General features: G+C 38.9%; 1 long non-coding RNA gene across 1 annotated transcript in view; it reads left to right on the top strand.

The window, feature by feature from the left end:
- The window catches only part of LOC134136254 (uncharacterized), a 215,108-nt gene that overhangs the window by 197,275 nt on the left and 2,094 nt on the right, over positions 1-15,739 (top strand). Inside the window, exons 5-6 of the long non-coding RNA XR_009957466.1 lie at positions 4,356-4,531; positions 11,495-11,614. This is a non-coding gene — a long non-coding RNA (uncharacterized LOC134136254). The remainder of the gene's footprint in view (positions 1-4,355; positions 4,532-11,494; positions 11,615-15,739) is intronic.

Genomic DNA, 15,739 nt, shown 5'->3' with positions numbered 1-15,739 from the left:
TATAAAAACCATGTGGAGGTTTGCTTAAATCGTTATGATTTTGCTTTCCTTTCCAGGAGGGGGACGTGGGAAACTTGATTTTAAGCTGAAGTAACCCAGAGGAGTTGCAGTATTTCTAGATTCTTTCACTTTATCTAAGGCACTATAATCCAGTGGCCTGTGACAAGAGAAGATTTTCACTCAATCGCAGCCTAGAAATATCAAATGTTCTCTTGACAAACAACACTGAACTCTTTATTGACACAGTGAAGCATTGTTTTTGTGAACGGACACTTGAGTTTCTCAGTATAATGTCTGCATTGTTGCACAGTGTAATATTTATATGCACAAAATGTGTAATTGAATACTTAGGACCAATTCAGAGCTGCTGTAGTGGGTATGACTACTTTGATGTCAAATGATTTGCACATGCCTGCATCATGGCTGAATGTGATCTCTTAGCTTTTCAAAGTTATGATGCTGAAGATACTAAGGTGACTGTTACGGAAATTTATTTCCTAATTATATCACTCTTTTTCCACTAAGGATGTAGCTTTGATCAGTTATTCACTTACTTTTCCTCAGACAAGGCTATATGTTTAAAACTTTTCTTTGTTCAGTTAGTACTGAAGCAACAAATCTGCTATATCAACTTCTGCAGAAAATGTGAGGGAAACGATGGTTGCAATTCCATCCAACTCCAAAACATGAAACACCACTAAGGAAAACAATCAGGATGTCTGTATCTTTTTTCTTTTCTTTCTTTTTTTTTTTTTTTTTTTTAATCTTCTACTAATGTTCTCAGTGTTAGACTATCTTCATGAGCGAGCCCTATCAGAGTTATCAAATGCCTCAGCTTTGTTTCAGTGTTCAACCAGCTGTAAAGAACATTTTATTGCCTTGTATATTCTTCTACCATAAACTTACCACTTAAATAAATCACTTTAGTATTATTTAATAGATGACTCTAAAAATGAAGAGGCTTTGGTTTTATTTTTTTAATTTAATTTGACTATAGTCAGGGATTTGCATAAAACAGTACATTCAAAGCAAGCACCAACCTGTGTTAGAGTATTTGTAGGGTTTTTGTACCCCATGAGTAGTGTACCATCCTATGCACTGTGCCACAGAAGAGCAGCTGTGTGCTGTGTGCGAGGAGGCTGCTTGCTAGCAGGCATGGCTTATTTGAACCTTGTTTCAGGAAATAACATTTTTGCAGTTAATTACCAATTTTGCTCTTTAAAGGGGTCCAGAACCTTCAAGATCCTGAATCAGCAAAGCACTTCAATACATCTTCAAAACTAAGTACTCGTTAACAGTTTTGTTTAAGAAAGATGTGAGGTCTTTTGCTTGAGGTTAAACAGGCAAGTGCATTCCTAAATCAGGGCCTAACATGTTATGGTTCTCAGAGGTTTCCAGGAATCTTGAATATCCTGAAAAACTGACTTTGCAACTTCCCAAATTAAGTATAACCTAGAATTATAAAAACAAAATCAAGCCATTTTACCATGAAGTATCCTGGAAGGTCTTCTAAAATCCATTTTCCTGTCATCACTGATGCTAGTCTAGTCAAAGAAATTCTAGCAGACTGTTTATGTTTTGGTAACTGGAAAAAAAAATACAGATTGCGTAAGCCTATTTTTTAGGAAACCAAGTTGAAAGGAATCAAATATTCAATACAAATTAATTCACTTTTTGGAGATGGAGAAGCAGAAGAAAGAAGAATAATTGAATTGCTATTCACCTCCTGATTATAACCTTCTTCAGAGCAGAAGGTGGTATTTTGTGGTCTCCTTCCTTTGACTAAATAAAGAAATGGATGTTAGGAGCACTAACAGCCAAGTTTTTACTTCAGTGTTTTATTTAATGTGTGCCATTTTCTCCACACTTATTTCCTAATGTATAACACCCAGTTATTGTAATATGCTACTGATAAATTATTAAAGTGTTATAAAAATGCTTTTGCTCCAATTCAGCAAGTTAAAAGCAGAATCAAAGCTACTTTCTCATTGTTTGTGGGTAATTTACACACACAACCACTATGTTACTTGTGGAGTGGGTCTAAACATCTTACTATAAGTTCTAAACATGACATTTTCTGTAATAGTGTATTAAATTGTCGTAGCTCATTACTTCATCTTCTGTAATGATAGACTCTGATCTTCTCTTATTCCCGCTGAAGACAGTGCTGATTGCCATGAGTGTAGGCTCAGGCCTCAAATCATTTTTAAACAGAATTTCTTGAAAGTGATTAATTGACAAAGCATTCTGTGAATGTGGACTGTTTTGTTCATCCCGTTATTTATTTATTTAGTCTGTTATATGAAAGAGAGAGAGCAAGTGGAAATAAGTTTTCTGTTGTGAGAGACGCCGTATTTATTCATTTAATGTCAAATTTGGTTTAAGTTGGGATTGGGCTGAAGAGGTATTTTAATTCATTCGGAACTAAAATGTAAAACCAGACAGCCCAAACAACATTGGAGGACTGGAGAAGCATGTTATAACTGAAAAAAGTGATCCTTCCTGTGTGTAGAAGCTGCCTAAAACTGCCTGGCTTTGGGCTGAGGGTGACGGGCTGCAGCGCAGGCACAGCACCTCCCCGCAGACCGGCCAGGATGCGCCCGGAGCTGGAGATCTCGCGGTTCGTCTCCAGTTTCCACTCCCTGGTTCCCCAGATCTGTGCAGGGGTAAGGCTCTGCAGCTTTGCAGGTTCCCTCACTTCGGATTTCCTGGGGAAATTTCAGTTCGAGTTAGCATAATGCTTGAAAGCCTGAGAAGCGAAGATTTTGGAAGTGGCGAAATCCACACTTTCCACAGCTGGCCGAAGATGCGCACCAAGTTTGGTGAAAACCCTGCCTTTCTTTGATTTGCCCCAAATGTCCAGATATTTCAGATGAAGCATTTTGGGTTCAATGATGCAAGCCTTTTTTGATCAAGGCGTTTTCAGCAAAATATCCAGCACTTCCCAAATATGGGTGAGCCTAAGCTGGGAGGCTGCGTCGGCGAACTTTGGAAAAATTTGGACCACATGTGAACTCTGCCACTCATCAAATATAAATAATCCTACTCAGACCCTTACAGCTGCACTGAAACAGAGCTTTTGAAAAGATTGAACTTGGATCATGGTTTTATGGCTATCTCTAAAGTATTTTATTGCTGTTTTATGACACCAGAGTGTAAATTATGAGGCTGTAAAAGCTTGCAGTGTGAAGGTTTTATCCTTTGCTTATGTACAAAACATAAATAGTACCCTTTTTGTTTTTAGAATAAATATAAATAAAAAAATACAATTAAGAAGCAGAAGGCTTTGAACACTTCAATTTATTTTATTTTTATGTTTTTAAGTGTGGGTACATTTATCTGTTTGAGTTGGTGATGGTTGTTTTTATATATATATATATATATAAGTGAGAGAATAATTATATATAAATATAGGTCAAAAAAAGAGAAAAGGTGAGTGGAGAAAGAATTAGTGTGTGTGTGTATTGTACATATGTAGATATTCCTAGTATTGCTGTAGCACTCCAAGACTAGAGAGGAAATGTCTTTTATTAGATGAACTAATATAGTGGATAAAATATACATCCTTTGGGGGCACAAGCCCCCCACCCTTTTTTTTGTCTGAAACAAACATTACAGAATTTGTGTGTAAATACAATGAATTGGTTTATACTATATTTGTACACACATATACATACCTACCTAGATGCAGTTACATACGTGTAGCAACAGCAATATTTGCTAATTTGTATTATCATTGCATGTCTTGGTTTTCTATTTTTGGACTGTGAATGATACAAATGAAAATGTTTAGCTTCTTACTGCCTTTTTACAGCTAATATGAAAATGTGTAATTCAGGAGCTGTATTATATTTTTGAGTCAGGAGGATTAAAAATGCATACTCGTTGGTTATGATATCATCAGGATTCATCAGTAGTTTACCTCAGCTTCATCCCTTGGGTTTTGTATCCGGTAGTCCTTCAGATTTTGCGCCGTTCCACATTGAGATGACTCACTGTCATTTCCTTCTTCCTATCTCATGCTGAGTGGCCATGGGACAGAAAAACTGTTTTCCTCTGCTCCTTTTAAGGTTCTTGTTCTATAGACTCTGTCAGATAAATTATTTCATCAGCTTTGAAAGAGTTATTTTATAGCTGTGAAGTTCATGTTACCCCTCTGTCCCCAACTTTGGCATAAGAGTCCTCTTCAGTCTCTTGACAAAAATGCTATTTTATGCTGTTAGAATGGAATTGAACTGTTTGTGGTTCTCCTGTTGACCAACACCTGCAGGACTGGGAAGGGACATGTGGGGCTATAGTTGCAAAATGTGTCATTGTTAGCCAGGCTAAATGATTATTGCTCTACTTTCTTACAGGTAGTCTCTTTATTTTGCTACAAGATGCAGGCAGATCACTTTGCCAGCTGTCAAGGCAAATATTGCTGTATGGTCCTTGGTCTCAGCAACATATCTAGCATCCTGGTGACGGCTGTCTTCAAGGGACTGGACAGAACAAACCTCATACTGCACCTGCATTTTGGATTTTCTGCTCTGTAAGTACGCTGTGCTATCTGGCATTTCCAAGCTTGTTAACCAGGAATGTTTTGACTTAGGAGCATCCGTAAAATTTATAGTAGTGGTTTTGATATGATTTGATACCTTTTAGTTGAATGAAACTTTGTATCGGGATAAAACAAGCATGACAGGTACTTGTATATCGATTTATTAGGCCCTATGTTTAGCAGAATTTTCCATGATTGTTAGAGAAATCAGTATTTTTCCTGTAGTACATCACACACATGCTATAAACAGTACGAAGACTGTATTTGATGGGTAGCATCTGATAAAAATCGTTATCTTTCCACTGTGTTCAACAGGAAGGGTAGGATATGCTTTTAGTTACCTTGAAGATGCATTTTCATAAAACCTATATGTGCTTAGAGGTGTCTGTGAATGTAGAGAGATGGGACTGTTTAAGCAATGTTATGTGTATAGGTGTACATTTTCCAACTTTAAGAAAGATGTCTGCAACCTAACTGCACTTACTTTTGCTGAAATAAACATTTCTTGAGAAGAATTTAGCTGAACGGTTATTTTTGGTCTGGCAAAGGGAAAGCTGACTGAGTGACTGTCATTACTCTGATGCTGATTACTGGAACTGACCAGCTTAAGGGCAACTTGCTCATTTTATTTAAAAACAAAACTGGTCTTTCTGGGTCCAACTGTGATTTAGAAAGGGAGGAGCTCTAGACCACTTTAAAAAAAAATAAAAGGGTCTCGTAGACAAAAGCATTTTGTGAACCCCACATGATGTGGGAATGTGGGATTCAGGGAGTTAACAGGGTGATTCAGACATACAATCTTCACATTCGTTCCCACTCCTGAGAATTTTCCTTAAGGAATGAAACTTAATTCCCACACTTGGTCAAAACCAAACAACTCTTCTGCCCCACCTTTTCCCTTCTTTTTTTTTTTTTGACTGGAAAGTAAGAGATCTGAACCTAATAAACCTAACATTAAGCCCTGGCACGCACTGTAGTGCCCAGGATAACCTCAGGAGAAGAGAAGTGCTACATTAGCCGGCCTTTGCAGCAGTCCTCCCTGGGAGCTCTTTACGGATATGTTGCCGGATCGCTCCTCCCCTTTTCTCCCTCTGCTCCATATGGAGACATAAGCCCGCAGCTGGAAGCGGGGCCTGCAGAGTGGTTCTTCCTATTTTTTATTAGGAAGTAGGAGAGAACAGAGAGACACCTGCCATGTGTACTATATGTATATACATTTTATATGTATATATATATATATATATAAAAAAATATAAAAATATTTCCTAGACCAAGAGCACTGGTTTAAAATCTCCCTGAACTAGAAAGTTAGGATCTTACAGCCCTCAAGAGAGGGCCTGTAAGCCTCAAGAGGGCTTACAAGCTCTCTTGATGTAACTGTATTTTTTCCCTATATTAAAAAAAAAAAAAAAAAAAAAGAAAGAAAAAGAAAAAAGGTGATATCAGCTGCAAGCTCTCTTTTTCTGTAGCAGGAATTAAGACTATTCAGAATGTGAAAATTTCTCAAGGTGGGCACAGGGAATTAGTTCATGATAGATCAGTTTCATGTTCCTTTCCCCTTCATAGCTCCTTTTCACCTCCCCCCCCCCAAAAAAAAATCAAACAAGAAAAGCCCAAAATATATCCTTTACTATTCAGAAAATAAAGCAAGATTTTTAGGTGGCTCCGTGCTGTCTAGGTTGCAGTTGAGTTTAAATGCACGCACATGCACGTATTTTCTTGCTTTCTCCCTCTTAGGAGTGCTTCTCTTTGTGCTCCTCTTCCTGATATGATTTATAGATTCCTTTGACATCATCTCTAACAGCTCTAAATTTATAATGTGATTTTTCCCTTGGCCATTCTTCTTTACCACCTACCAACTTCTTCATTCATTTCCTTGGTCCCTCCTTTGCTTCTTGGATTGGAATACTCTCTCAGCATGCTGTTGTATTTTCTGGTCCCCAGTTGCACCTAGTAGTGCCATCCACCTACCTGGGGATTTCTTGACTTTCCTTTTTTTTGGGGGGGTGGGGAAATGGAGTGGGGGGTATTATTCTTTTTCTGGGCTTCCCTGCCAATTTTGGAATAATTCTGGTGAATCTGTCTATGACCTCTGTCTCTCCTCCGTCTTAATTTATAGAGTCTCTGTGGGCTGCTTTTAAAATTCATCTGAGTTCATTTGATTGATTGTTTCATGTCTCCCTGCTGTTCTGATCCTATCTCACAGCTGCTCTTCATACTGTGTCTTCGGTTTTTGAGTAATCACTAATGTTCTCTTCCAAACAGAGTAAATATATAAAATACCTTGCAGAGTTTCCCTCTGACTGGCACAATTCTAGACAGTTAGATCCAGAGCGGCATTATTTCTAATATTTTAAAGACAAATCCGATCCGATAGGATGATCAGACTGGCTGCCTACAATATGTTGTCTTTCATCTCATTCCCAATTCACATTTTATTACAGCAGATGCTGCCAACATCCTTGTCTCTTATGCACTGCTATAGTTCTGTCTCTCTCCTCCCTTTCCTTTCGCTGGTGTTTCGCCAGTGTGTGGGCTGTTAAAGTCCTGTTTAAATCCACATCCAGTTTTGTTTTCATTACACAGAGTTGGCAACGCTGCCCAGTGGTTCCTTTCCATTCTCCACCTTCCTTTTGTTTTCTGCCTTAAATATATTCAAGCGGGAAACAGGAGGAGGGATGGAAAAGGAAGGGTTCGGTCTAGACTTCCAAAGCGATTTCCCTTTCCCTAAAGAGCACAGCTCATTTCCTTCCAAAGCACTATGCCTGGGAAGTTGCACATTTCTTCTCAGCACTGGCTTTCCTGAAATTTGTTGAGTCAAGGCACAGCTATTAGGAGTGGTCCAGAGGACTGTAAACACGAACGTACAAGTGTTCTTCCCTTTCTCGCTTCTAAACAGAAGAATAAGCAGAGATTAATATAAAAGGAGAGCGAGGTCTAGATAAGCAGCCACAGGGTGGAAATGTTAAAAGAAGAGACAAATAACTGTCCTTGTTATTATTCATATACATACCCGTACCTGGGTTTTCCTGTATCATGGGGCCTCACAGGGCTTATTTTTGCAATAAATGTCTTGGGGGCAGAAAAATGATAAACATGGAGGATGATGATTTGTCTAGAGGTTAATTACAAGGTCTTGTCTTTGCAGAAACGAGTTAGTTTGTAACTTTAACTTTTCATAATATTACCTTCAGCCAAAGACAGAAAAGGTTCTTTTTCTTCAAGACGTGTACGTATTTTCCAAATAACCTGTTCATGAGTAGTGTCCCACTACTCCTTTCAATACCAGTGTATTTGCTCTTACCAAGTTTCTGTAATTGCTTTAAGTTTAACTAATAAATTGCTCTAAGTCAAACTAGAAACAGACTGTGAAAGAGTACCATAGATTTGACTGAGCAAATTTCCTTGTGTGATTTAGAGATATTCTCTGCTTAGATTTTTTTTAGGTGAGTTAAACTTAATCTAGTTGTAATCTAGTTGGAAAGCAAACACTTCAAAATTATGATCCCATCATCATTTTTTTAATCTGTCTGTTCCATGGAGTTTCTGCTTGACTAGTTGCTCCATGTGTCTTTGCCTGGTACTGCAGAGATGAGATTTCTTCTGTGTTAAAAATGATCGGAAACTTGGACAGAAAGGTGAACTGTAATCTGATTAGGTGCTCATTTAAGGTAATTTTTTCATCTGTTCAGTTTGACTTTTGCTTAGCAAGACAAGATTAGGGTATGTATTGTCATGGCACTAGTAATTGTAGTTCAGTGTCTGAATAATTGATTGCTGTTTCTGAGTCTGAATAAGCCAGTGTGTTAATTGTCAAAAAACGTACATATAAAACAGAAACTTTAGAGTTATAACTCAAAACTTCTAGGGTATTCAGACTGCCCAGAAGTTTTATCTTGGATCACGCATTTCAAGTTTTAAGTAAATTTGTGAGTGCTTTTTGTTTTTGTTTCCAATAGATAAACCAAGATAGTGGCTTCTCATTTCACCTCAAAAATGGAAGTTTCACAAACATATAGGCAGAGGAGCTTTAAAAAGTTGTGTATGAGTAGGTGTGCTGTGCTGGTGGGGGAGGGGGTAGTTGCAACATCCACGTTGATCACCTTTCCCACCCTTCCAATAGATAGTGCCAAGCCATTGGAGCCCTCCAAATTTGGGCATTGGTATCTGTATACGAAACTTTGAAAAGGACAACCAAAAGATGTTATGGTACATTTTGTTATTGTAGCTGTCTCTCTGGCTGGGTAACATTCTTATGGATATTGTGCTGCAGATTATAAATTTTTGGTCTAAGCGGGGGATGCTTCCTCACACTTATTTCAGCTGGATTGCAGGAGGCTGGACTAGTACAGAGAGATACAACATCCTCCTTGTCCAGATGCTCCTCTGGAGAGAATAGAAGTGGAGCTGGTAGTAAAGGTGCTTGATTCAGTTACAACCTTATTATAATCTCTCCAGCTGTGTTGAGCAGATTGGCTTGAATCTTCAACATCTGAGGCTGGTTAGGAGAATCTCCACTGTGTTAAGCAGCGTTCTGGTGGTGCCAGATAATCAAGATGAAATGGAAATGGGGACGATTAACATGACTCTGACATTTCTACTGATATCATCTATCACCAGTGATTACAGTAGACGTTTTTTCCACCTGAATTTGTAGCTTTATCCAATTGGTATTTTTTTTAGCCTCTCTGACATATTCTGCCACTTGGGAGATAGGTAGTGATTAAAGGAGAAAAAAAAACATATCTAGTTTTGTGGCTCATCATCTGGTAGGAGTCCAGAGGTCAAGCTGCATTCTAGGATATGTCAGTGGCATATTGTATGACCTTGGATAATTAACTGTATTTCAGAATTTCTGAGATCTTATATTTGTGAAATGAGGACAAAAACTAAAGCACTTTGAGATCTGGGGAGTAAAGGTACTATATAAGGATTGAATTTTATCATTGCTAATGATAAGACTATTAATTCATTCTCAAGTAGCTTTATCTGACGTAAAAACTAGAGTTTTTTTCCTGTGGGCAGTTTAAGAGATATAGAGACCTCTATTATAATAACTTTGAAGGTATCACTTGGAGGCAGTACATAGAGTTCTTTGCTGTGTTCCGGCATTTAACATATTTTGTAATGTAAAGTCCTTAGAGATCGGTGTATTTTAGCAGGAACTCTGTAGCACTTTCCCAGAAAATGATCAACAACTAAAAAACATGATTTCAAAATAAAACTAGCATTTACTATTTTGAAATTCTTTCATGCATTGCAAAATAGGACGAAGGGGCTAGATCTTGTATTGCATCCACATCTAAAGATCAGTGCATCTTGCACTTTACTGAAGTCAGTAAAAGAAAAAAGATGAAAAGAGTTGCATTTTTTTGTTCTTACCATTGCATTTAAATTGATGTTTTTGTAGCTGTTTCTTATGCAGAAGGTGCATAAGAATGTGTGGGCTTGGCTTTGGGTCTGTTTTTGTGTGTCTTTGGATCAGGAGTTGTCTTGTTCAGGTCTATCTTTAGATCAGTAATGTACCTCTTTCTCTTGCCTTCAGCTGTCTCCTTTGCAGTTTTTTCTGGCCATTTTTTTTTTTAAAAAAAAACCTAAATACAAACGTAATCCTGCTATTAGGAGTCTTTAGCTTTGTGAAAAAAAATGGTCAGTTGTTTAGTGAACAGCTCTTGACTGGCTCACAACCAGTTGCTGGGCTCACATACTTTCTTTCAATGCCATAGCTGATCTCAAAGCAACCAGACTTGGGCAAATAAATACGAAGCTGAGTGAAAGCAGGATATTGGTTTTGGCTAGAACCTTTTTTTTTTTTCTTTTGTGTAAATGTAATGAATAATCACCGTCACCAAACTGGTTAGAAGTGGGTGGAACAACATGTTACATTGAGAACAGAAAATGTTTTCAAGGTGAAAGACATCTTCAAGTTTTCTAAACACTTGAAAGAGGAATGCTTTCTTTCTGAATCTTCTGGAGACAGATGAAGCCATGTAGCAACATGACTCCCATTACCATCACCTAATCATTTAAAAGGTGCTATGGAAATAATTGCGACCAGAGAACCATGATGCTCATTGTAAGGTAGCTTTCTGAAATGTGGCACACTCCACTTTGTGTCACCGTGGTAGTACTGCTGCAGTAGCTCAGGATGAATCCCTCAGTCACACATGCCTAAAATGGGTCCAGGCTGAATAAAAAATGGTACCTCTCCCTCCTATATCACTAAATTCTCCTTTCCTCTTTCATCCCCACTGCCCTTTATATACATCTGGGAAATTAGCAGAATGTTTGTTTTGCTTCTTTTGAAAGTGTGTTCATAGTTTTAGGTGAGCGTTTGACTTATGGTCATTGGCCCTTGCACAAGAGACTGTGAAAGCTATTTCCTTTTTCCTTAATTAGAGCATACAGAATATCAGGTTTCTGAGCAGTGAATTTCCTCTCAGGAGATAGTTGAGCGTATGTGGTAGAAGTGGTTGTTTTTGTAGACTTGAGAAGTTTGTCCTTCTGTACTTTCCAGATGCTTTCTTAACCCAAACTTTTCATACATACAGAATTGCAGTCTTGTCTTTTTTTTTTTTTTTTTTTTTTTTTTTTTTTGGGGGGGGGGGTTAAATAGTCAAGTGGAGAGTCAGAGTGAATTCCTAGGAGCATGGAAATGAGCACAGTCACAAACATGGTAAAGACAGTGGGCCAACCTAGTTTGTGTGCAACTTCATTTGAGTCAGCAGAGCTTCACCGAGGTAAAACCAGCCCTTTGCTGTTATTATGCTGGTGATGGTGTTTTCCTGTATGCTTTATTTGAGGTGCTGGTGAGAGAGGGAAGAAAAAATGAGAGATGTTTCCTTCTCTGCTCATTTCCTGGTTTTTAAGGTCATGTATTTTTATATCTGCCTGTTTGTCTGTGTGGGTGGCCATGTATGAATGTCTGTCTGTCTTCTCCTTATGTAATGTCAGGTGGAAGTTTGGAGCCGAGCGCTACAGAGGCCAACCCACATCCTTCGCCCACGCAGCTCTGTGAAGCAGTTAAACACATCAGTCGGGGAAAACCCTCAGGTCTCGGCGCCGTTGGAGCAGGTGCGTGAATTCATGGCGTCATTGTGCGACTGTCGTATTGCTGGGGGCAACCACTGGTGTCTGTTATGTTATCTATGTGCAACAGGTCTACCTACTGTAACAATCATCTTTGATGCAAAACATATAACTCAAACACTCAAACCACCGATACCCGTTGTTTCCTCTTTCTGATGCTCTGATGTAGAGCAAAGAGTAAGAAAGAGCAAGCACCATTCCTTTTTGCAGTAAGATGTAGTAGAATCACCATACAAAAATCCCTGCCTAATGCTGTCATCTTTGAATCATCTGTCAGTTGCCAAATCTTGCAGAAAGAGAAGGGAAAAACCAATGCCTTATCCAGCAAAAAGGAGAGCTGGCTAGATCAGTCATGAACTAACTATCAGAGAGTCCTAGAAGCACAGAAATGATACAGTTCTTAAAGTTCTTAAAAAGCACGTCGTATCAGTGATGGCAGAAAATGAGCTCTGCTTCTTGGAGGTTTTTGAATTTAATTCTTCAGGTGCTGTGGGCACCCACAGTTTGCGAGGCATAAGTTTCACATTGATTTTATGTTAATATGGACTGAGTGCTGCTACTGCTTTAGTGTGCATTTAGTCTTGTTTTTTTAAGGGCCGATACTGACAATATCTTCTTTCTGTGAAAGATAACTCAGAATAAACACACGCTCCCCCTACTGAACCTCCTCTCTTTTGTGTCTCTTGGAATTTGTAATGTATAATGCCAAGCTGTAAATAAATTAACTTTATGAGTGAAAACAGTTTGTGCTTCCCCAAGTGCAGCCATTAGCTTTTTCCACATTCTGTCTGCTTGGACCAGCTCTGCTACAGACTAAGAGACAAACTCTGTTCCTCTGCGCCAGTGTAAGCATGACTTAAGTCACCACTGGGACTTCGCTAGAGTGGGCCTGGGTTTATATCAGTATATGTGAGAAAAGAATTTGGTCTCAGTTTCCAGTACTTTGACTGGGATACACTTGTATAAAATATTTATATTGCCAAGTGCATGGTGTATATCAGATTTTACAATTTACACAAATTGTCCTTGGAGCAACATGTGAGTGGGCAGAGAGGAGGAGAGTCCAAGGAGTGCTCCAGTGTTGGGTGAGCTCTTGGTTGTCAGAGTCTCCACCATTTGCATAGACATGGAAGTTTTGTATCTCCAAAGATAGAGTTAAGGGTAACTTCCAATCTGCTTGGTGTCTCCATTATTTCCATAGACACAGAAATTTTGTATCTCTGAAAATAGAGTTAAGGGTAACTTCCAGTCTGCTACAGCAAGCTGTCACTCTGGGGTGGGATGCATCTGTACCATCTTTCCAATCACAATCAAAACCTTCCCTGTTGTGACTAGGAGATTTGTATCACTGTAGTTTTGGTGGCTTGCTGTTGGTAATGTCTGACCTTTGCGAGGTGGAAGCAAAAGACATATGCAAAGAAATTCAGAAAACTTATTTTTTTTCAATGAAATGGGTTATCTGATTATTTCATTTTCACACATAAGCTAGAGAAAGCAAACTTGTAAAATAGCATGGTATATATCATTACAGAAATCCTTAAAGAAAAAAAATTTTCTCATCAATTAGAATATATAAGCCTTATTGAATTGGTGTATTCAGATATGTAAAAATTACAGGATAAGAGCCTATTGGGAACAATTCCCCCTATATTGCCATGCCAACAGTCTCCATGCTGCTCCATTTTACCTACGGATAAGTGATAGGTGCCTAGACCCAGGAAATGAGATGGCTTCAGCTCTGCTGTACACAGATACTGCAGAGCAGTTCTGACACCTACAAGATATTTCCAGCTTTGAAACACTTTTTTTTTTTTTTTTTTTTTTAACACATTATTAGATGGGGATTATTAAATAGTATTTATGTTTCGGAAATAGTAGAGCAGAGCATCCATTTTGTTTTAAAATGAACATTAAAGTTTTTTTTGTAATTGAAGGCAATTACTTAGCAAGCATATAATTGAAGTGTTAGTTTACACAGATAATGAGGGCATCTCCAATTATATTACATAACTTTCTATTTGCGCAAGTTTTGTGGAAGGACTATAAATTGTATGCTTTAGGATATAAACTCACCACCAATTGAATAGTTGAGGAGAAACTTCCCACACGGAGAGAAGCATTGTCTTCTCCTTCCCTCCCTCCTCCTTTTTCTTTTTTTGAGGTGTGTCTACTAATAGCATCTCCTGAAAACAAGCATCTCTTTAACCAGATGGTCCAGAACTCTGTTTTTTGTGTTTCCTATAAAAATTGATCTCAGCATGTTTCACTCCTATATGGGTGGTGCTGGCCAGGCTACAAGGTGCAAAAATTGCTTTCTGTGCAAGTTTCCATGCACTTGCACAACATTGCACAGATGCTGATCTGCAGGCTGAAGCACAGGAGAATAACAGTGCAGTGATCACAAAGGGGTTGTAGCATGTTGGCTTTACCAGATTTGCTTTGCTGCTTTAACATACGAATGAGCTCTCTCTCCTAAGCAATTTTTCACACAGTGAAGGTGGAACAGGCTGGTACAGATGGCAGGAGAACTGAAGAGGGGGGAGGGGAAAAAAAAGAAAAAAAGAAGAAAAATATTTGTCTGGCTTGATAGTGTTAACAAAAATATAAAGAAAGAAAGAAGGAAAGCAACGTTTGGAGAGCAAAGAGTGACCTGACAAATGTGACCTCTGCTTTTCCCAAGGGTTTCTGACTTTGAAACCAAAGCTGGCTTTAATGTTCACCAGGTGCCATCAGGGTGCTTTGATTCCCTTTAAGGAAGGGAATTATCCTTATAGTTTCAGCATCTGCACTTCAGTGAACTTCAGTGACAGAGTGTAATCTTGTTCAGATCATAACCCTTGAGGTTCAAAGGCCACGAGCAGCTCAATAATTAATTCTGTTAGTTTCACAGGGGAGGATGAACACTGACCTGCAGTTTGCACAGTTTTTGCCCGCAGGAACCTCTCCAGTTCTAGCCCTTCTTCAACATGATCTCTCCAAGCTTCTCTAAACCACCAGCCAGGGCAACAGAAAAGCCAAGCAGATGCAGCAGAGAAGCAGTGCTGGCAGTAAGATTATTCTTCGTGCTAAAATAATACTTTAAACATCAGTAGTTTGTCAGCTGAGATTATAGTTCAATTTTGTAGAAGTAGGGAGATGTCATACCCAAGATGTATGCTTCTTGGTCCTCTGTTTTTATGTAAGCACATTGTTGTTACTTATCATCCGATTTCTGGCTGCTTGCTTTCTGTGGGAAATGTGCCTGTGATGTTACCTTGATAGCTCAGCCTTGCCTGTGCTTGGGATTTTAGGTCATTCGGTGACAGTCTTGTCCTCCAGAAGACCTTTGAAGCATTTGGATTGGCCTTTCAGATTTATAGAAATATTGCATGTTGTTGGCCAGAGGAAACAATCGACTGAGCTGTGAACTTTGCTGCCCACTTCACACACCTTTCCTCTGAGAGGTCCAAGGGCTGAGCTCTCCCAAACCTTTTCCCCACCCCTGGGGGGAGACAGGGAATTTAAGGAGCTCCTCTAATAGCTGCCTTTTTTGCGGCATCCTAGGGCTATCCAAGGGCCCACTCAAGGCTATTAAAACAGGGGGCACTGGCATTAGCAAAGGGGGCAAGACAGCCTGGAGAGGCTCTGTAATACCTACGGTTGTCAGCATCACAGTGAAGGTATCCTTTAGGAACAGAAAAAAATAATCTCTCTAACATCATTATTTGCACTACAGACTTGTGTAGGTCCCGAAATGCAAAAGAAGGACCCCGCTTTCTGCTGCTGCACTTGTACCCGATGCCTCTTCTAAGGTCCAATCATTCATTCGCTAGTGCAGGCCCTGAATGCTTTTAACAAGAGATTCAAGATACTATAGTGCACCTTGCCAAAAGCCAAGACAGCTGGTCCGCCAAAATAAAGATGTTATTAATAATTGCATTTCACATCGTGGCACAGAACCCAGATGGTCTTTATCTCTGTGTAGAAGTGCTTGGTTTGTTCTGTAGTAGTGTTAGTTAAACTGGAAAATGTCTACATCAGGTCATAGGAAAAAAACTATATTTGCATTCAGAGGGAGCATTTTATTAATTGGTAAATAATGACATAGAGTGAATTGAAGTATATCGCCTT

This window comes from Rhea pennata, chromosome 2 (genome assembly GCF_028389875.1).
Source record: "Rhea pennata isolate bPtePen1 chromosome 2, bPtePen1.pri, whole genome shotgun sequence".
Classification (NCBI taxonomy): domain Eukaryota; kingdom Metazoa; phylum Chordata; class Aves; order Rheiformes; family Rheidae; genus Rhea; species Rhea pennata.
Note: the sequence above shows the minus strand (reverse complement) of the source record. Positions and strands in the feature narration are given on the sequence as shown.